General features: G+C 36.7%; 1 protein-coding gene across 8 annotated transcripts in view; it reads right to left on the bottom strand.

Moving 5' to 3' along the window:
• LOC135214455 (caskin-2-like) overlaps positions 1–22,244 on the bottom strand; it is a 57,197-nt gene that overhangs the window by 24,211 nt on the left and 10,742 nt on the right. The gene's annotated exons all lie outside the window — the stretch shown is intronic.

Raw genomic sequence — 22,244 nt, forward strand, 5'->3', positions numbered from 1 at the left:
AAAGGGTCAGCCATACCTTGTTTTTGATAGCTTATCGTTTTAGATGTCAAAGTATAGAAAAAGTCTTTTCAAGATTCTAAGATTGCTAGGGGGGCCCAGGAAAAGAATGCAGCTCTGCCAGATCTATTTATCCTTTTAAATCTCAGCCTCGAGGTTAATCCATTGTTTATGACTTTACCTGAGATCTGTCATTTACTATACTTTGTTTTCTAAAGAAAGAAAGAGTAAATCTTGGTAGTTCCTAATGATTTTCCTTGCTTTGTGAATCTGTTGACTCACAAATACTGGCAATGGCAGTGGTAGTGATCATCAAAACTTCAACAGAAGCTGGAGGTGGTCCAGCAGTTCTTCAATCCTGCAAGCAGAATTAGCAGCAATTTCCAAAGCCTTGGAAGAGAATCCAAAAACAATGCCACGCAATGGTACAAAGGCTCCAAAAGAACAATCCTTGCACTTGAATTGGCCAAGCAGAATTAGCAGCAATTTCCAAAGCCTTGGAAGACTATCCAAAAACAATGCCACACAACGGTACACAGGCTCCAAAAGAACAATCCTTGCACTTGAATTGGCCAAGCCCAAGAAAAATGTGGCACAGATATCAGCAATTAACTCAGTAGCGAAGTCACATCCAGCCACTGGCAGGTAGTTTGTCAAGTGGATACCTTCTCATGTGGGGATCCAGGGAAATGAGGCTAACACCCTAGCCATACGTGTTTAGCAGCAGTACAGTGAGCATCTAGATGTAACCATTACCCACACAACTAAAGGAAATAGGAAAAAGGTATGCCAGACTTCAAGGATAAAGTGAAGTGAAGTGCACTATCTACAAAACTCAAGAATAGCTAAGTGATACCTTGAAGTCACTTCACCAGGCAGACTACCCTAAAACTCTCAGTTATCACGGGCTAGGATATCTCTGCGGCTGGCAACATATTGGTGATGAAGACGCCATACAAGCACTGTGATCTAGCTGTAAATCATTCCCTTATAACACCTACTGTAATGCCCAGAGATGCAGTCTCTCAAGTGGAACCTTCCTGTGAATGAGCAAAGACCTTCACAGACCACTGCATGCATCCTAGAAAACATAGGAGCACATGGAAGCTTTCTGATCTCCCACCCTCTTCTCAGGTAACAATCTTGAAGAGCCAGCGACCCATGAAGGAAATATGCTAACAACTTTCTGGGGCAGACACAAGTCATGGAATCAACCAATCTATAGGTCTATCAGAGGGACATAAAACACATCTCCCTCAGGGAGGATGATAAATGGGCCACCAAGGGTTCCTCATTTTTGCTCATGATAAATTATTTTATTTTGTCTTTTATAATCTTACTTCATGTATTTAATTTCGTTATAGGGGTTTTTTGTCGTTGTGTGTGTGTGTGTGTTTGTTTGTTCCTATCAACACAGTCCCTCTTTCCCTCAAACTCAAATTCAATTCCTTCCCTTCTCAGTGCTCTGCAACATGACAGGGACTCACTAATATAACCCTTTCACTCCTACAGATAGTTACCATAAGGTTTCAAAAGGGTTGCAACCCTGCCTGTCTCTTTCTTCCTCTTCATAAAATTATCAACCACCAGAAAACCATATTCTCTTTCAAAGATCTACCCAGTTACTGGCTGTTCTAGGAGCAAGAGCCGTGCCAGCACAAGACTGGCTTAATTTCAAGCAACAAACCTGGTGCCATTCTAATCGTAGCAAGCACTATCAAAGTGCCGGTAAAATAAATGGCTCCCAGACAGTTTCTGCAGAATTTATCTACTAAAACACAGAAACTCCACACAAAGCTGAGAAGGCACAATATAAGCTCAACGGCATACCGAGTGCCATTCTTTCCAACATAATAACAATATAGCCTATAGGAAGTAATGATTTTTTTATATCATAGGGAACATTTTTATTCTCAATACTCTAAAGCAGATGCGGCCATACAGTCGATCACGATCTACCAGTCGACCGCGGCCACTTATTTGGTCGACCGCCATTCCCCCACAATCCTAAATAAACAAACAAAAACACAAATATATATATATATATATATATATATATATATATATATATATATATATATATATATATATATATAAGTGAGGCAATTGTATTCATGTTTTATCGAACTATGGCGCTATTTGATTTTTTTCCCACAAAATAATATGTGATTATGTAGTATGGGGGATCATAATAAAATAGTTTCAGTCTTTAGAGTAGATATTGTAGTCCAAAGTCTGCCCATTCCTGCTCTTAAGGTAAATAATACGATAGTTTTGAACATATTACGCAACTGTTTGTTGGTTCCTTTATACAGAGGTCAAAAAGACATTGTATTGCGGTGCATCAACACTAGTTTTTACAAATAGGTTGAAGACAAGACAACGTCTGTAAGTTTAGAACAAATCTTTGGCAAATGCTGGATAACCATATGAAGCACTGATTCAGACTACCAACGTATGTATGTTTGTGAAGTCTTAAGGATTCACCTATACACTACAGAAAAACATGTTTTAAACACGTTGGTAACTTACTGTGCACACATCACAAACTGGCTGAATATATGTCAGCAACTTATTAGTAGCCCTAAACATTGCTTCACACGAATACTACCATTTGCCAGTGGTTTGTTCTGCACATTCGGTCGTTGACTTGTTTTCATCCTGTGTGATAAGCATTTTCTAAGCTGATGTGGGTCGGGGAATGTTTATCGGTAGTGTGAACATACCCTTACAGGATTGAACTTAACAACCGGGAAGATTCAATTCCATTTTTATTTATTCAGTTTCGATAACATTCTGTCATATGGCATTTTTTATAATGAAATATATGATATTTATGGAAAAATGCAACCATAGGTGAGTTATATAACCTCTGAACTGTAGGATTTCATACTTACTCTTTCAATATCAAATTCACCACAGGAACTGCAACATTTATGGGTGCATTATGCTTCATTTCATAAGGAAGGATCCATTCTGTTTGTATAAAAGAAATCCATGTATTTCTAATTTTTATCTTCTGGTTCATTTTTGTTCTCTGTGAGGATAATTCGAATGAAATGCTGATATGTGAGGCATTAAAAACATGTTAGCCTGCCTAGGTAAATCTTTACGTACAGTGGTACTTGGGTTATGACTTCATGACTTGTGTGGCTTGATTGGCAGCGGTATTGTCTTTCAATTGAAAGACCTGAATCTAACCTTGAGTGAGTGAGAGAACCATTAATATATAATATTATAAGTAAAATATATATATATATAATATATATAATTATCTATATAATATACCATATATATATATATATATTGTGTGGTGGTGTATATATATATATATATATATATTTATTATATATAAAATTGTATATGATTATTATATATATTATATATTATATATATATATATTACTTATATATATATATATATATATCATATAGGATATAGACATATATATACATATTATATAATAGTGTGTGTGTGTTAGTTTATAAGTGTGTGTTTTCTCAAAGTCAAAATGAAAATAACTTTTTCAGATATAAGAGAGTAAATAAGTACATTTATTAAATATCTAAACTAGACGAATAATAAAGAAATGGTATAATTACTGAATACACCGTGAATTGATTTGGGGACCATTTACCTCAGCCGGAGACCAAAAAAGAAGATCCGAAATCGAACCCATCTCCAAAATCGAATCCGATCTTCCTTAACGCATAGCCCAGCATTCCACAACATTTCATCACAATCCATCTATTTGTTTTCGAGATATCTTGGAGACAGGCAGTTTGTATTTTCATAAAGATCTAATTCCTAGATAAAAAGTATAAATGGGAGTGTGGTTATCATGTTTATCTCGTACAAAATACTAATCTTTAATAATTAATGCAACACAGCATTGCTATTTGTTGTAGACACTAGGGTGCTAAAATGAGTAACATAGAATAACGGCGGGTGCTGATGAAAGATAAACAGACTGACAGTGGACAGGCAGGAAAACTGACATTTATGCTGAATGCATAACTTCGTCCAGCTTTCTTACTGGAGGCAATTATGAAAGGACTTTCAAATAACAATTTTAATTGGTCTGAGTCTAATCTGAGATGGAAATCCGATGTAGTTTCCCTTGCGAGAATCGAATGAGTCACAAATCTTGATTATCTATATATCTTGAGGATGTCTATTGACAGTAGGCTTAGTTACAATGCAGTTTTCTTTCATTGCCTCTAACAGTGTAGCTAAATGTAGACTACGTTTTCTTCAACATTAGTCTGATTAGTGTTCTGTCTTTTCCACTTATATCTCAGGATGGACCACGATTCAGATGTGGAGATAGGATTTTTGTTTTAAATAGATATATCTTTCTAGTTGTCAAAGATTTCTCTTGCTAACTTTATATGATCGAGGCAAAGTCATTACTGGAAACAGGCTCATTTCTGGTGGCACAGACCAGCCCGACCCTATCGCTATTAAAATGCTAATATCTCCAAAGGTTTTGACGACAAAAGAAGCATTCTTTCAGCAGATAAAACCTTGCGTCTTTGAATTTCATCTCATATTTTCAAAAAATCATAAATTTCACAATTAAATGATGTTTTCATGATTGCATTATAATTTTACCAAAATTGATGATTTGAGCACCCAATTCCATACTTTTCTCGAATATTTGGCTTAGGCCTGTACACACTAGGAAACATTGTTTGCAAACAAAGTTTGCTAACAATGTTTGCAAACAGTTTACAAACAATGTTTCCTGTCCAGACCTCAGTCGTCGTCAGGATGCTTGTCGGTGCAGTAGCCTCTATATTCTACTACGCATACATACATACATACACATACTACACACACACACACACATATATATATATATATATATATATATATATATATATATATATATACACATATACATACATTATACATGTATATATATACGTATACACTCAGAAACACTAAATATTTTCCATTCTAGATGGGAAATAAATATTCGATAAAAAGTGCTTTCAAACTATCTGCAAACAGTTTGCAAAAACCGTTTTCAAACTTTGCTTGCAAACAATGCTTCCTAGTGTGGACAGGACTTTAGTTAAACTATGTCTTCTCACCTCCTCTATAAAGAATACTTTCGTATTGTATAGTTTGTCATATTATCAGTAGTTTGATGATGGAAGAATATTTGAAATGCAATTAACGATAACGTTTATGTAGCAGAGAGTTCAGAGAGACCTAGTTAACCGTTTGATGGTTTGACTTGAAGCAGTTATCTCCTTCAGGGCGCCCTACTGCTATTTTAGAGTGGTGTTGCAAAGTTTTCTTGGTAAGGATATTTGTATCACAGTTGTACGAATTGTGGTTCTCTACAGCCAGAATAGGAAAAATTTCATGCTCAACATTGTCTACAATAATAATTAGAAATCTGAAAGTACACACACACACATGCATATATATATATATATATATATATATATATATATATAGTATATACATATAATATATTTATATATATATAATTTAAGTATATATAGATATATATATATATATATATATATATATATATATATATTAATATAATATATATATATATATATATATATAATCATATATATATATATATACATATATAGTGTGTGTGTGTGTAGATAGATAGATATAGAAATGTGTGTGAGTTTAATAAATAAAGCTATGAAGAACGTCTACTGAATTATGTTGGATATCAATATTTATCTGAATTTCCTTATTCCCTCTACGTTCTTTACACACTCACTAGTCTTCAACTCTAGTCTTGAAAATCTAGAACTAAATGTAAGCTTAATCTTACTCGAGCTTCTAGGAATTCATGCCCTGTCCAAGGCCAGTATACTGATTGCCCACAGTTTCTTTGTTTGATCTTAAATGCTTTTAGAATCAAAATTTATTCTACTATATTAATTTGAGGAGCAAGAGAGAGAAAGACACCACAAAATTTCATGTTATTCTTTCAATTTTATTTCGAAATTAATAGGCTAATGTGTTTCTTTATCATTCAGATAATTAAAACTACTTATTGTGATTTCAAATTTCGTGATATATTAAGATTTAATGACAAGTTCACGTGGGTAATTTTTAGCTTTTGTAAATTATATGATTGATAGTCTCTTTAGAAAATCCAATTGAAAAAAGCTTCACTAAAGCTTAAGGGTTTTTAATTTAAGCCTGGACTCAGGCCACGCCCTCTTGAAGTTAAGTTGCCAGATTTTCCAGATGTTGCTGGCAACAACCCAGTATCTAGTAATATCTGGTAAAAGTAACAGTAGTTTGTCTAAACTACCTAATTTTTCAGCTGCAAAATTTACCACCAAGCTACAAGATATTAGTATCTGAATATCTGTGGTATAGCAGACAAATTTTTCAGGATCAAATCTCCGTCAGTGTAGAAATTCTGTGGCTCTTCCCTTCGGAATCACAGCTACATCAACAGACATAGCAGTCATTATCCCTCCGCATTTCTGAGATGTAGCCAGAGATTATGAAGTTTAACATATCATTTATCAGGATGAGGGTACAGACAGACAGCCACCAAAAAAGAAAGAAAAAAAAAAAAAAAAAAAAAAACTCGCCTTGGCGTCTCCACAGTTCCTACGTCTTTTGTCATCACTGTCATTATAAGGAATGATGTGAGGTTATGAAGCGTTTGATGTTGTAATTGGAGATAATGGTGCATGCTGAACAGTGAAATCATTATCATTTTAGTTTAGCATCATTATAATGAATAAACACGTCGTGAAATCATTGTTTATTTAGTGAATAAACACTTTTCTTTTTTATTAATTATTCATTAAATGTCACCAAACTGAGCTTTGAGAATGTCTTAAATAAACAACAAACCACATCATTTACACCCTCTCTTTCTCTCTCTCTCTCTCTCTCTCTCTCTCTCTCTCTCTCTCTCTCTCTCTCTCTCTCTCTCTCTCACCATAAGTAAATGAATCAGACAATAAGACAAATTCAGTCTTCGCTGGATTTAAGGTCTTCATGACATTCTTTCTTGAAATTTAGCGGCGAAATGAAACGAAGATGAAATTCACTTACTGCAACGTCATGGTAGTAATTAGCAAAATGTTTGATCATGAAGTGGATGTGGCAATGTTGCTAACATCTTATGAGGGGGAAGACTGATTAGAAAAATGAGCTCAACTGGGGTTATGTGTTCAACCGCTTCTGTTTGCTTGTGTCTATGAATGTCCGCGAGATATCTTCAAGTTATATTGATGGATTCCGTTGGAGCTTTAGGGCGGGATTGGCGATGGGCAGGGAAGAGCTAATCAGATTTGCAGATGGAACAAAATGTGAATGAGGATCAGGATTTTTTCATCTCTTGTTCGATTTTGGAGTAAACGGTGTTGTGCACTCTGAACAAGCTGCCATTTCTCTTCTTCCCGGTTACGTTAAAAAGGGAGAACGATTGTTGCTTCATTACACTTTTGTCACCAAAAGCATACAATGTCTGTAAATCTGACCAATGTCTCTCTCTCCTCTCTCTCTCTCTCTCTCTCTCTCTCTCTCTCTCTCTAGTTCGATCTCAGGCCACGCAAGGGTAATCTAGATATGTGGATTTAACCACATTGTGTTTCTGCTGACCTAAGCTGATAGTCAGTTTGGCTGTTAGAAGCCGCGGACAGAAGTAGAGATTAAGAAAATTGATTGATTCATAAAGTTTTTGTAACTCCGCTCCATAATTCTAAAAGGCGGGAAGGTCTCAACAGGGCAATCTCTCATGGCGAGGATCTCTCTCTCTCTCTCTCTCTCTCTCTCTCTCTCTCTCTCTCTCTCTCTCTCCTTGAAAATCAAATGTATAGTGTAATCTTCGGAATTGAAAGGGCTTGAAAGACTTTAAATAGTAATATTCGGGGGTCAAAGGTAATATATATATATATATATATATATATATATATATATATATATATATATATATATATATATATATATATATATATATATATATTATATATATATATATATATATATATATAGAGAGAGAGAGAGAGAGAAGCGAGAGAGAGAGAGAGAGAGAGAGAGAGATGAGCGATCCGACCACCAGATCTTAAAAGAGAGACCAGTGTTGTTGAGCGCTGGTTGAAGCTTTTTTTCTTTCTTTTTTGCATCATTTTAATTTAATATTCAAATGAGTCGCCTTCTGCGTCACTTTCTTCTTAAATGATCACTGTTTCCTCATTGCAGATCTACCATTTGCTGTTTTAGTAGTGTTTATTTCGTGTTATCATTATCACTGAAGATATTACCATTCGATATTAATATTGATACTCAAGAAAGTACTATTTATTAAAATTTCGTCGTTGTAGAAATGCCAAGAGTTGTAACAACTAAAATAGTAATCCCAGTAGCAGCAGAAGAATTAAGTAGCCATAGTAGAAAAAAATAGCAGTAGCAGTCGTCTTGCGTGTGTTCATGCTGGCCTAATCTCAAACTACTTAATCCCAGGGGCCATTTCTAATTCATCTCCCAGTCTTGAAGTTGGAACGAGTTTTGTCATCATCAGTTTGTTTCTTTTCCTTTTCTCTTCCAGATCCACGTCATATCTCGACACTTCAATGGTGAATCTGAAAAAGATTTGCGAAAGGGTCGACCATAGGCCAAGGAAGACATCATCGAATTTTGGGATACATGTTGATTTGTACCTGGATCCTACATACTTATTTTTTTTATCGGCGATTGATTTATTATTATTATTATTATTATTATTATTATTATTATTATTATTATTATTATTATTATTATTCAGAAGAAGAAGAAACCTATTCATGTGGAACAAGCCCACAAGGGCCACTGACTTGAAATTCAAGCTTCCAAATAATATGGGGTTACTTAAGAAGAAGTAAGACGAGGTAAAGGGAAATGCAGAAAGAAGAGACCACACTTATTAAGAGAAAAAAAAAATAAATTAACAAACAGATAAAAATGAATTAAAATGCAAGGGGAATAGTATTATGGCAGTAATGTATTGCACCTTCGCTTGAACTTCTGAAGTTCCAGTTGCAGGACTTCCTCTGGGAGAATGTTCCACAGTCTAACAGTGTGAGGAATAAAGGACCTCTGGAACTGAGAAGTTCGGTAGAGAGGCCACATTTGCTTCACATTGGTGCTGCTCTTCAGCAAATCTGGTTGCTTTCGTCAGATAAAGGGGATCAGGGATCAATTGTGTGAATGTGAAAATCTCCGTTAAAATACAACTTATGAAAAAGTGACAAACAAGAGACCATCCGTCGATGGTCCCAGTCATAACTGCTACTATGAGGAAACAGAAGCCTGCCATCACGAACCGCTCTATCTAAAATAGAGAAATCTCTGGCAGATGTAGACATTCACACCGGAGAACAGTATTCTAGTGAAGGGAGTACAAATGACCTAACACAGGTTGGATTGATTTCATCGCTGTTATAAATATTTGATGCCTTACGAACAGTGGACTGCAAGCAAATTATTTTGAATAGCGATTTGTGCGGATTCGAATATAGAAATATATCCAGATTTTGTTTCTATCATTTGTCAATAGCAGGGAAATAGTTCAAACATCAGTAGATGGATTTCAAAGAAATTCTTAGGAAAATTCTTCCGTTTCTTAAAGAAGAGTTAGTAAGATATTAAATTGGATCTGGATCTGGATACAGATCCAGGGTGACATTTTGGACTTTGACGTTGCCAACGTGTCATTTCAAACAGATAATTTTTTCATTCCAGAGAAATATATTGTCGAATAGTGAACGACGTACCAAGAATGACAAAACATTTTGAAATAAATCTGAATACGAATCTGGATAAAAATTTGTTCGGAAGGCGATGCTGATAGACCACGGTTTTTTTTAAATAAAGTTATCCAGTTTTTGATGAACATGAATTTAGTGGTGAAAAATGTTGAGAATTTGTTGCTAGAGGCAGTCTCTGCAGGAGTGATGGTGTGAAACTAATTGCAATTTTAACAAGTCGATAAGTTAATTGTCTTATAAATATCGGTGGTGAATAATATTACTCCTCTCTCTCTCTCTCTCTCTCTCTCTCTCTCTCTCTCTCTCTCTCTCTCTCTCTCTCTCTCTGTATATATATATATATATATATATATATATATATATATATATATATATATATATATATATATATATATATAAATATTATAATATATATATATATATATATATATATAATATAATATATATATATATATATATATATATATATATATATATATATATATATATATTCTATGTATATCGGTGAAAGAATGGTCTAGACCCCATAATAAGGAGTAAGGATGACCTGTGGCACTTTAGTATTTCCATGTCACTGCCATTATTATAATGGTCATTCATTACAACGCCACTCTCTGCGTTGACCTATTTTGGTTTTGATTATACTCTTTCTTTAATTTTCGATTTTCTTTCGCCTTAGATTATCTCAGCTGTTTCAGAGACTTCAAAGTAAACGTCAGAGGAGGACCCTGTAGGGTAGTAGTTCCCAAAATGTGGGCCATGGCCCCCTGGGGCCCATGTAGCAGAATGCTGGGGCCATAATCTAAGGATAAGTATGTAGTATAAAACCAAAGGCGTTTATTGGGCCAGTGGAGGCAACTTACAAGACTCCTGAATGAAAAGTGGGTAAAGACCACAAAAAGTTTGGAACTTCTGCTGTAGGGGCACGTATGCCCAGTCAGAACAACTGTCAGGACACCTACAGTAACACTGTAATGCACCTGGGTTCGGTATGAATCTTTCAGATAGTTTAATAATTAGTCATAATTTTATACCCTAACTAAAATGTGTTTGAATTGTTAATTTGAATAAACTTGCATCAAAATTAGTGGAATCTTCAGAATTTCTTTGGTAATTCTAAAATATTTTTTATTATCTGTCAAGCAAGTGGTCTTGTCCACTTGTCCCTTTTCTAGTTCTCTTCGCTTTGTCTCTCTTCTCCCGTTATTTCTTACGCGCCTTTTAGCAGGGCAAAAGGTCTTTTTCCTCTCGGAAAATAAGAGAATCTTGTATGTGGCCTCTCTTCGTTTCCGACGCGATTTGAACTTAGCACTAGTCCTCGGTGCTGTTGCCTGAATGTAGAGCTCAGTAGAAGAAACTGGTTTTATTCCACTCTGAAGATGAAAGGAAGTTAGCTGCTGCTAGGATTTCGTTTTCTTCAACATGATTTAAGCTCTATGTTAGTCCCTAGTGTTCCCTTTTAAATGCAGAAGCCAACGGAACCGTCTGATAGCCGCAACCTGCCCAGGTTCAAATGAAGCAAGAAATGGAGCGAGAAAAGGATGGATGGAGAAACGTATCGTGGAAAACAGAAGTAGGAGGGAATTCCAAACTTACCAGTAGAGTGAAATAACGAGTTAGTGAGCTGGAGATAACGAATAAATAATCACGGGACTGTGTGAACCGAAGGTTATATTAGCAATACTTATTTATGTCAGTGCGTTGAAAGAAGGGGATGACAATGTGGATGAGTTAGCTGGCGGCAGGAGAAAATGAAACATAGCAATATTGCTGTCTGGTAGGCGCTTGATTATGTAACCCTGACAGGAAATTGATGGATAGATAGATACGCGCTGTACCGAGTAACTTTGTACTTGAGTATTCCGTGCCAGGGAAGAAAAATAATGAATTGCGTACAACGAGAGAGAGAGAGAGAGAGAGAGAGAGAGAGAGAGAGAGAGGGGGGGGCCGGATGGGAAGAGAGGGGGCCGTTGGGGGTGTTGGGGGAGGTGGTCAGAAAAGGGAAGAAAGGGAGACCAGCCAGACAAATATGACAGACAGACAGACAGAGTACACTTTATATCCATGGACTCCACGTCTCAAAGACGAAAATGAGAGATTTCGTAATCTGATACAACGATTCACGCTGTGTCCGAGACAACTGATCAGTGAAAATGATACGATGAGGCGCCTTCAACAAACAACAACAACAGCAAATAATAATAATAATAATAATAATAATAATAATAATAATAATAATAATATGAACAAGATCATTTTACCTTATTAATATACTGGTCTCATAGCTTCAATTGTACCCCTCAACCCATCTCTTTTATACAGCGCCCCCCCCCAACCCCCGCCCCTCGTAGTGGGACCACCTTGACGTGGAGAGGGCTCTTGAACCTCAGGAATTTGTTCCCGGGTTCGAGTCAAAAAGTCCCATAAATCATTGATTAATTTTTTGGATTAACTGTTGTGGACTTTTCCACCTTTGTAAAATTTATTAGACATGAAAATATGAAAAGATATCATAGCTGGGACTAGATTTATATCCAAAACTAAATAGTGGGAACTGTGGCAGGATCATCAACTGCCCGGTAATGTTCGGACCTGAGAGATATCAGGCAGAACTAGTCTTTAGAGCTGGACCACGGATTCCAAGGGTGACTGTACTCTGTTTTTTCCATCTGTCCACCCGCCTGTGGTGTTTGCATCTGGTAACACTGCGTCCCGGGCTTTAAATAGTTACGATATGTGTAAGTTTTAGGTAAATAAAAGGGTATCTGGGTGTACATTTCCAACTGAAAAGTGTTTTAATAATTGACTGTATGCGAATTACACCATTAATATTCGAAATAGGATATTGTTATTATTGTTGAATGTAAGCTGCCCTTTCGAGGTAGTGAATGGAACAGCCAGACGCAAATTCCATTAAACAGATGCTAAACCAAGTTACGTCATATCGTATCTGGCTAAAACGCACTTTATGAAAATCAAAAGTATATACTGATATACGTACGTATATTGAAGTAACATGTAGCTTAGTAGCAGAGTAAGTGTGGTCCAATAAAGTTGACATCTTGCCGTAGTGAACAGCGAGAGAAGCAATTTTCCCGCCACTGCGTCTGGCTATTCCATTCGCCACCCCGAAAAGGCAGCTTGCATTTAACTAATAACAATATCCCATTTCGAATATTAACGGTGTAATTCGCATACAGTCAATTATTAAAACACTTTTCAACTGGAAATGTACACCCAGATATCCTTTTATTTACCTAAAACTTATACATATCGTAACTATTTAAAGTCCGGGACGCAGTGTTACCATGCGCGAGGACCACCGGCGGGTGGACAGATGGAAAAAACCAGAGTACCTTTAGTTCTGGGGATAGGACTCTCGGCATTCTATCCGGTTTGCCATAACATGATTGGGGTGGGGATGATTGTATTCTTGTAATGCTCTCAGTCCTATCAAGAAGGTCTGGCTTACACTTGAGCCACTATAATCATGTTATGCCATCCTCTATGCTATGGGGTAGGGTAGGGACACGGATATTTGGGATTCGGTTCTCACTTGTGCCATTGGTGGAGGAATAAACTCTATGAAAGGCTGATGATGTATTTTTAATGTTTTTTTGTTTAAATTTTATATTTTTCATTTTTATTATTTTTATTTATATATTTTTTATACCCCCTCTAATCTTTGACGAGTAACTATACGGATTCAAGTACCCCTGGACCTTTTGATGCTTTGGCGCAGATGACGACCTTGGGCAAGGCCTTGGGCCACCCCCAGGAAATCTCAATTAATCAAGAGTACAATGGTAACTCTACAAAACATTGTGTTGGAAAATTATCAAATGTGAAAAATTTGCGAGTCCTCCATGTCGTAGACATACCAGAGCAGTGTGACTATGATACTATTTTAACAACTTTCCATTCCTTTGAAACTATAATTGGAGTAAGATTGAATTTCCTTGAAGTCTCATCAAAATGAGAAGCATGGATTACTTTTGATAACTATGAAGATGCCATAAAGGCTAGTAGTAATATCAATACAGTTCAAATAAATCAATCTGGTATAGAGGGAGCTTTGACAGATAAATTACCCAAAAATTTGGATAGATATGTACCATCTGAATGGGTTCAAGATACCCATCAGAAAACAGAGGGTAATAACCCACCCAGAACTCCTAAACCTCCTATGTGGCTAGTTGCTACAGCGAAGCAGGAAACTTACAATTATTATAAGTTCTGCAAATACCTCCAGAAAAAAGGTGGGAGAAATAAAGAGTGGAGATTGATCTAGATTTGGAAAATGTACTGTGCTAATACATGCTAAATAAAAAACAAAAGCACAAATGCTATCTGTAATGAATACTTCTGGGCATGATATGATTAAAGAAATCAGACCCCACCTGAATTTTAGTTATGGTCGAGGTGTCATTTTTAGCAAAGATTTATATGAGTTCACAGAAAGTGGGATCCTTGAAATGAGCCCATTGACAGTGTTGAAATAATTTTGACCTTTGAAGACCCTAACGTTCCATCCCATGTAATCTTTGAAAATGAAAGAGTACGAGTAAGACCCTTCCTCCCAAAACCTATTCAATGTTTCAACTCTTTCAAGTTTGGTCATTTGTTTTGAAACGCCAAAGTGTAATAATTGTCAGCTGAACCACAAGGCTAATGATAAAAATTGTGAAACATATAAATATGAACTGTCAGCATTAAATAAAGCTTTAGGACATGCCAAACAACAATTGAACCAATCAAAGATCTATGCAAGAGCTCTAAACCCACTCCCCCTTACTACCACAAGGGGTCCAGTGGGAGCACCTTCTCCTGCAGGAGGTATATCAACCCCTGTGGTGGAGGCCCGGGTATCTGATTCGGGTGCTCAGTCACTGGAAGCAAGAGCACACACCACCAAAGCAGGCAAGCTGCTTTTGGTTGGAAAAGTCTCCTACAGATGAAGGTGCTCGTCCATCATCTCTTCCATCTCCTACTTTTAAAGTAGTAAATCAATCACAGGTAGAACCTCTGCCTGATCTAATGGAGTCAGAACAGTTAAGGAACCCCAAGAGAAGAAGGACTCCTTCAGGCTCTACCCATGTACTCCAAATAAGTATGCTTCAATATATAGCAGTTATAGTGTCGTTCCTCAAGTGAAGCAAGTACTTCAATGGAACACAACCACCAAGGTAAAGAGGTGGCACAAATTACCAAGGTAGATACTCATCCTCCTCCTAAAGAAAATGAAACTAAGAGAAAAAAGATCACAGGGTTAGTCATAAAAAACCATCTATTTTCAGACCACTCAAAGAGGAAAAAAGAAAGGCTTCCAAATCAGATTCGTTATGGCTTTATTCAACATCCTACAATGGAAATGTAAAGATTGCATTCTCGTGCTGAAAATCTAAAGGTCCTCCTAGGAGAAACTAATCCTGGAGTAATTTGCCTGCAGGAAACTCAATTGGGTCTGGCGAAGTTCAATCCTGGACTTAATTATGAGATCTTCACGTCCACCCCTCCAGTGGGTGATCGAGCACATGGAGGAGCAGCTATTATTGTGAGCAAATCACTGGAATGCTCGCCTGTAGCCCTCAGTACAAATTTACAGGCTGTTGCTCTTGAGATCACATTAGACAAGCAGATTACTGTGTGTTCCATCTACCTGCCTCCTAGATCAAACTTTACAAACGCTGATATCCAATCACTAATTGATCAACTGCCACACTCTCTTTATATTCATGGTGATTTTAAAATCCATAATCCGTTATGGGGATGACATACTTCAGATAATGAAGGTAGAATTACAGAAGACATTATTAATAATAATGATATTGTGTTTTTAAATGATGGTACTATGACTTACCATAATATATATTTCAATTCTTACTCTGCTATTGATCTGAGTATATGTTCTTCTGCTATAGTTTTAGATTTTATTTGGTCAGTAAATAAATTTTCAAATGGCAGTGATCACTTTCTCAATCTTTTAAAGCATGCCAGAAATATCCCTACAGAAATGCCACAGAAATGGAAGCCATTAGAAGGTGATTGGGAGAAGTATAAAAAAGAAATCCATCTAGATAAAACATTTGAATCTTTTAACAACCACATAAAAACATATGAGTATAGGACAAACACTGTATTAGCCAGAGCAGATGCCTGCCTCTATTCCAAAAACTACTGGCAAGCCAAGGAGACCAACAGTTCCATGGTGGGACAAAAAGTGTGCCACCTTAAGAAAAATGACTAGGAAATGCTACAAGAAGTACAAATCAGGAGGCACTTCCCCTGCTAAAACAATATATCAGTGAGCCATGGCAGAACAACGCCGATACTTTCGTCGAGCCAAAAAAGACTCTTGGATTTATTATGTACATGGAATTAACTCTAAAACATCACATTGAGGTTTGTATGGGAAAAGGTACGAGAACTTGCAGGGAAATTTGTGCCACCCAAAACTCCCTCTTTGAGAGTAGGAAATAACCTCATTACAAACCCCTCAGATGTAGCTGAATCATTGGGTCAACATTTCTCCAATATTTCTAGCCCTAATAACTATTCTAGTGAATTCCAAAGAATCAGGAACACTCAGGTCAATCTGAATCTGTCTGGTGATAACCGGGAGGCATACAATGTAAGATTCCCTCTTCAAGAATCACATGAAGCACTCTCTTCAATAGATGACACTTCTCCTGGTGAAGATACAATTTTATATATAATGCTAAGGAAGTTACCTGAAGAGGCCAAACGCTACCTTCTTAAGATCATTAAAAAGATTTGGGAGACTGGAATTATGGCGAGATCCTGGAAAATTTCCATCGTAATCCCAGTTCAAAAACCAAATAAAGATCCCAACAAACTGCAAGTTATAGACCTATAGCACTAACAAGCTGTGTTTGCAAGTTAACGGAAAAAATTATAAATTATGGCTTGGTATGGCACTTAGAATCAAATAAGCTTCTCTCTCCTTTCCAATTTGAATTTCGTAAATATATATCTACCCTCGACCCACTTATGAGACTCTCCAACCAAATTCAGTAGGGTTTGTCAATCAGTGTCAGACAATAGGGGTCTTGTTTGATTTGGAAAAAGCTTACGATACTACTTGGCGTAATGGAATTCTTAAACAACTACAGAAAATGGGTATTAAGGGCAACTTAATTTAGTTCATTCATTCCTTCTTATCCGAGAGATTTATAAAAGTAAGCGTAGGGAACTTTCTATCGTCCCCCTTTAGACAAGAGGAAGGTGTTCCACAAGGAAGTGTTCTCAGTGTGACCCTCTTTGCTGTTGCCATAAATAGCATCTTGGATGAAGTCCAGGCCCTGTTAGAGCTTCATTGTTTGTGGATGATTTGGCCATTTACTGCACTGCCTACGATGCTATATCTGCATGCCAATATCTACAGAAAGCTGTTGATTCCGTCTCCAAATGGGCCAAGCTAAATGGGTTTAAATTTTCAGCTATTAAGAGTGTTGCTATCTGCTTTTCAAGGAGCATACGTAAAACGTTACACCTAATTTAAAACTCGAGGGAGCTATTTTACCATCTTTGGGAATGACTTTTGACTCAAAACTCATTTGGACCAAACATACTGATAACCTTAAATGTAAAATAAAAGCATCTTTTAATCTTTAGAAAGTAGTCTCTGGATATGAGTGGGGAGCTGACAAGAAATGTTTATTAAGACTTTATGATGTACTTTGTGGATCAAAACTAGATTATGGGTGTCAGATTTATTCCTCAGCATGTAAAAGTAAACTTAACGACCTCAATATTGTCCATAATATGGAATTACGAATTTGCTCTAGTGCATTCCGAACATCTGTTGAGAGTCTGTATGTAGATACCCATCAACTGCCACTTGACTTATGACGGGAGGAACTGGGTCGTCGCTACTTAATGCGCATTAAAAGCAGTTCCGAAAATCGTTCCAATGAGGTCATTCGCCAACTTGACAACAAGAAATTTAAACCAGGGTCATCTGTTCCTTTCCAGGTAAGGCTACATCAAGAAGTAAATAATGATACTTTAAAAAAATCAGAATATTTCTCAGTTGGTTGCCTCCAGACTCTCCCCGTGGCTTATCCCTAAAGTAAAAGTTTGTAACAAAACTATGGTTAAGAAGAACCTTACTGATGAAAAGGCAAAGAGTTTATTTTTAGAACATGATTTAACCCATGATGGTGTGTATAAGATTTATACAGATGGTTCCAAGTCGAGAGAGGAAGTGGGGGTAGCCGTAATCACAGAAGATTCTTGCGGGCTGCAAGGCTCTCATTTGGCTTCAGTATATACAACAGAACTTTCTCCCATTAATAGAGCATTAGCTATTGTTCATCGTACCGAGAAAAAGAAATTTGTAATATATTCGGATTCTAAAGGTGTTTTGGAAAGTCTTAATTATTTGCAGTTCATCACATCCTTTGATTCTTCAAGCTCATGAGTGGCTCTTTAGAATTTCTTGCAAACACAAAGCTGTTTCGTTCTGCCTGGTTCCTGCTCATGTAGGGGTCAAAGGTAATGAAAAAGGTGACAGAGCAGCAAAAAGGGTATGTATTAAAAATCACTGGACATCGATGAAGTTCCATACATTGATATGAAGTCAATTATTCGAAGCTATATCCGCCACAAATGGCAGGAGCGATGGTCCTCAAACCTCCTTGCCACAAACAAGAAACTGAAGGCAATCAGACCTAATTCATAGAGATAGGAGGACTGAGATTGTTTTAACGAGACTCTGTATTGGTCATTCCCGATTGACACAACTTTATACTGGAAGGAAGTGAGGTTCCAGTCTGTGCTCGCTGTGACTGCCTGTTGACAGTTGAGCATGTTCTGGTTTGTTGCCCAGTGTATGGTGCTGCCCACACGAAATTCGGTCTTTCAGGGAAACAACTTGCTTATATTTCAGGAGACGATTTTGATGTCAATAACCTTGTGAAATTCTTGAAAGAGATTGATATATATTATAAAAATTTAACTTATTTTACTAATATTTTATTTTACCTTTCACCTAATGCATACAAGAGTATGCAGTTATACTTTTATTTGTATTGTAATATATAAATAATCTTTTTATGCATTTTTTATAAAACAATTTTTTTTAATGAAATGCGATTTTTAAGTTTCATTCCCTTTTGATTATCATCACGTTCATTTACATTTCATTAATAATCAAGTTATTTATTTCATTCCATTACGGCGCTGAATGACCAAAGTATTTCTGCCATTGCTTGGCTTGTCTTAAATTTCAAATTCCATCCATCCATCCATCCATCCTTTTATACTCTCTCACTAATCCTAGCTGCGATCCATAACAGTCACCTAATTATCATATTAATAAACCCCTGGGAACAAGAGCATATGTCTGTAGTCGTCCTATCCTTGAGAGAGAGAGAGAGAGAGAGAGAGAGAGAGAGAGAGAGAGAGAGAGAGAGCTTTGATTGATAATGTTTATGTTTATGAGCCATCGAGTAAAAGTTTACCAGACGTGTTGAGAGACGAGAAACTATACAGATGTTGGCTTCTTCAAGCATGTACACATATAATGTGTGTTTTTTGTACTTCCTGAAGAGAGAGAGAGAGAGAGAGAGAGAGAGAGAGAGAGAGAGAGAGAGAGACGTATTTTGAGATCGTGATGATGTAAGTGCGCGATTAATTAAATGGAACAACAGTGAATGTGAGAGAGCGATAAAATTCTTAAATATATCTAGCCAATACCTTTATTCAAACGCTTATAGTTGATAATACATAGTGGAATATAGTAAGCAAACAGAAAACGAACTCGGCGCAGTGATGTGTGCCAAGTCAGGCCCCCTTCGTAAACTGGGCTACTTTAGCTCGTACTTGGCAAGGCTGCATAAAGAGAGAGAGAGAGAGAGAGAGAGAGAGAGAGAGAGAGAGAGAGAGGGTTCAGGCGGTTTACGAAGGTCGAGAGAGTATATCGTAGCATTATGAAATCGAGTTAATGAGTGGGTTAGAATACATAGAACGGGTGTATTCAGTTTATAAGAGAGAGAGAGAGAGAGAGTAGTTGAGGAAGTTTATGATGGAGTTTAAAAAAGACAGAGAGAGAGAGGAGAGAGAGAGAGAGAGAGAGAGAGAGAGAGAGAGAGAGAGAGATTTTCTATAAGAAAATAAAGCAGTTGCTAAAATGATTAAGGTATCGGATATTTAGTGTTTTGGTATAATGAACCTTTGGAATATTCCCATCTTGTTCCCAGAGCTCATTTTTTGTCATCATTTTTAATGTTTCAAACATCTACTTTTCTCATTTCTTTAAATAATCACTTGATTGTTATCAAATTGTTCCATAAGTGTAATTTCAGTTAACAAAGAAGGCAGCCTACACACACACGCACACACACATGTATATATATATATATATATATATATATATATATATATATATATATATATATATATAATATTTATATGTATGTGTATGTGTGCGTTTGATCAAGTATAATAATGTACACATTTAAATATGATTATTTGGTTAACTTAATAAGATCTTGGGAAAGAATAATGGCTGTATGATTTTGATGATTAGGAAGCATAATCAGTCACACCCTAAACAATGCTGATCAGCGTACATAAATTCAGTCTCGAATTTGGAACTGCCGAGAGAGAGAGAGAGAGAGAGAGAGAGAGAGAGAGAGAGAGTTGTTTGGGTACATAAAAAGAAATGGGACATCTTATACTGGTGAGTGTCATTTGTTCCTTCTTATAAATTTGCGCAGTCTCTCTCTCTCTCTCTCTCTCTCTCTCTCTCTCTCTCTCTCTCTCTCTCAGGCAAATCATCTTAACAGTTGCTTCTATATACTATTCTTTTTCTTGTATACACTCTACTCTCTCTCTCTCTCTCTCTCTCTCTCTCTCTCTCACACACACACACACACACACACACATCTTGTTTTGTGCTTAACCTCATAAACACTGCTCAAGGCACATTATGCTGGAAACCAAATCTGTGTAAATAAATTCCAAACAAGATGTTAGGCGAGGCGAAAACATTGCTCCAAATATGTTACGAATTTTACCCTGAATAACTTAGCGGCAATGCGTCATGCTAAAACAAACAAGCACCAAGAATCTATATTGATTTACCCTTGTCTGGCTGTGTGTCTGTCTTTCTGTGCACAAATGTGCCTTGCTGTTCAACATTCTCTCCGAAGATGTCAAGCAATTGGAACTTCGAAAGTTCAATCGAAGACGCAACGCATCTACCCTACGACATTGATTTATATTCCTACCTATCTATTCATTAATTTGTTAATGTATGTTTTTATTTTTGATAAGCGATCCCTTCATTCTGCATTTCCATTTACCTTCTATCACTATCAAATGAACACCATATTCTTTAGTAGCTTAAATTTCAAGTCAATGACCCCTCTGGGATTATTCCATGTGAATAGGGTTCTCAATTCCATGGGCCGAGGAAGTTGCGATTCGATTCGAGTCCCGATGCAGGTCCGGATCCCGGATTCTCGTTTTTGCCTCACACTAGCGACTATTTGGTTTCTCCTTAGTGCTTTTGAATGACTTGACTTACTTTTACCATCATTATCTTCATTATTACCACCAATATTCACGGCGCCAGGGAAACTTCATAAGTCAGTTAGTCATCATCAATAACAATACAAGTATAATTATTTGAGCATTATAAGTGAAGCATATTTGATATTAATTGTTTGTTAATCATATATATACCAGTACTGATTATCTCTCGCATATTTGGGAAAGAACTAATTAGAAGACACCCTTATGCACGTATATAGCCCAGGCCCGGAGGGGATTAAAAAAAGAAGACAGTAAGTGAGAATGGCCCTTAAATGAAGGAATCTTACTCTACGTCAGGGAACACCAAATCCGGAAGAGATTTCCAAATCTTGAAATAGAGTGAGCAGAGAATGTGAGTTACCATCTGTAGTAAAGGTATGTGTCCTACAACGAGAGGTTCTCTTGGCCTGCAGTTCGCAAAATCCCGCGGGGCCAACAAGGGTTCGCTTGGGATTACCCCTTAAAGTGGCTTTCGCTTCATTATGTCTATCGATTGTAATGTTGCTGGCCTTAGTGAAGACGCATCCTGAATTCAACGTCGGCATGACAGGGTGAGGATCGATAAGCCTGAACAAGAAATGCCCTACGAGATTTTGTTAACTAATCATCAATATAATTAAATAGGAACATTAAGAATGCACATACTTCTACCACAAAAGGAATTTATTACTGGAAAATAAATATGTTCCCATAATCTATTAAGCAGGATGGGGTTGCACTATTCTATCGCAGATTTTTTAGGAAAACTTTAATTAACCTCATTAGTTGTTTCTTGGACCATCGCTCAACCCTTTACAAAACACAATTGTAAACCATCAAGCAGAAAGGAAGACAGGCAAAGGGAAAAACACAGACAGCCACAGCGGACTACATTAACCTAAGACCAACACCGTAGACACAGAATACGTACAACATCCGTGGTTAACTTCA

The sequence above is a fragment of the Macrobrachium nipponense genome, chromosome 45 (genome assembly GCF_015104395.2).
Source record: "Macrobrachium nipponense isolate FS-2020 chromosome 45, ASM1510439v2, whole genome shotgun sequence".
NCBI lineage: Eukaryota > Metazoa > Arthropoda > Malacostraca > Decapoda > Palaemonidae > Macrobrachium > Macrobrachium nipponense.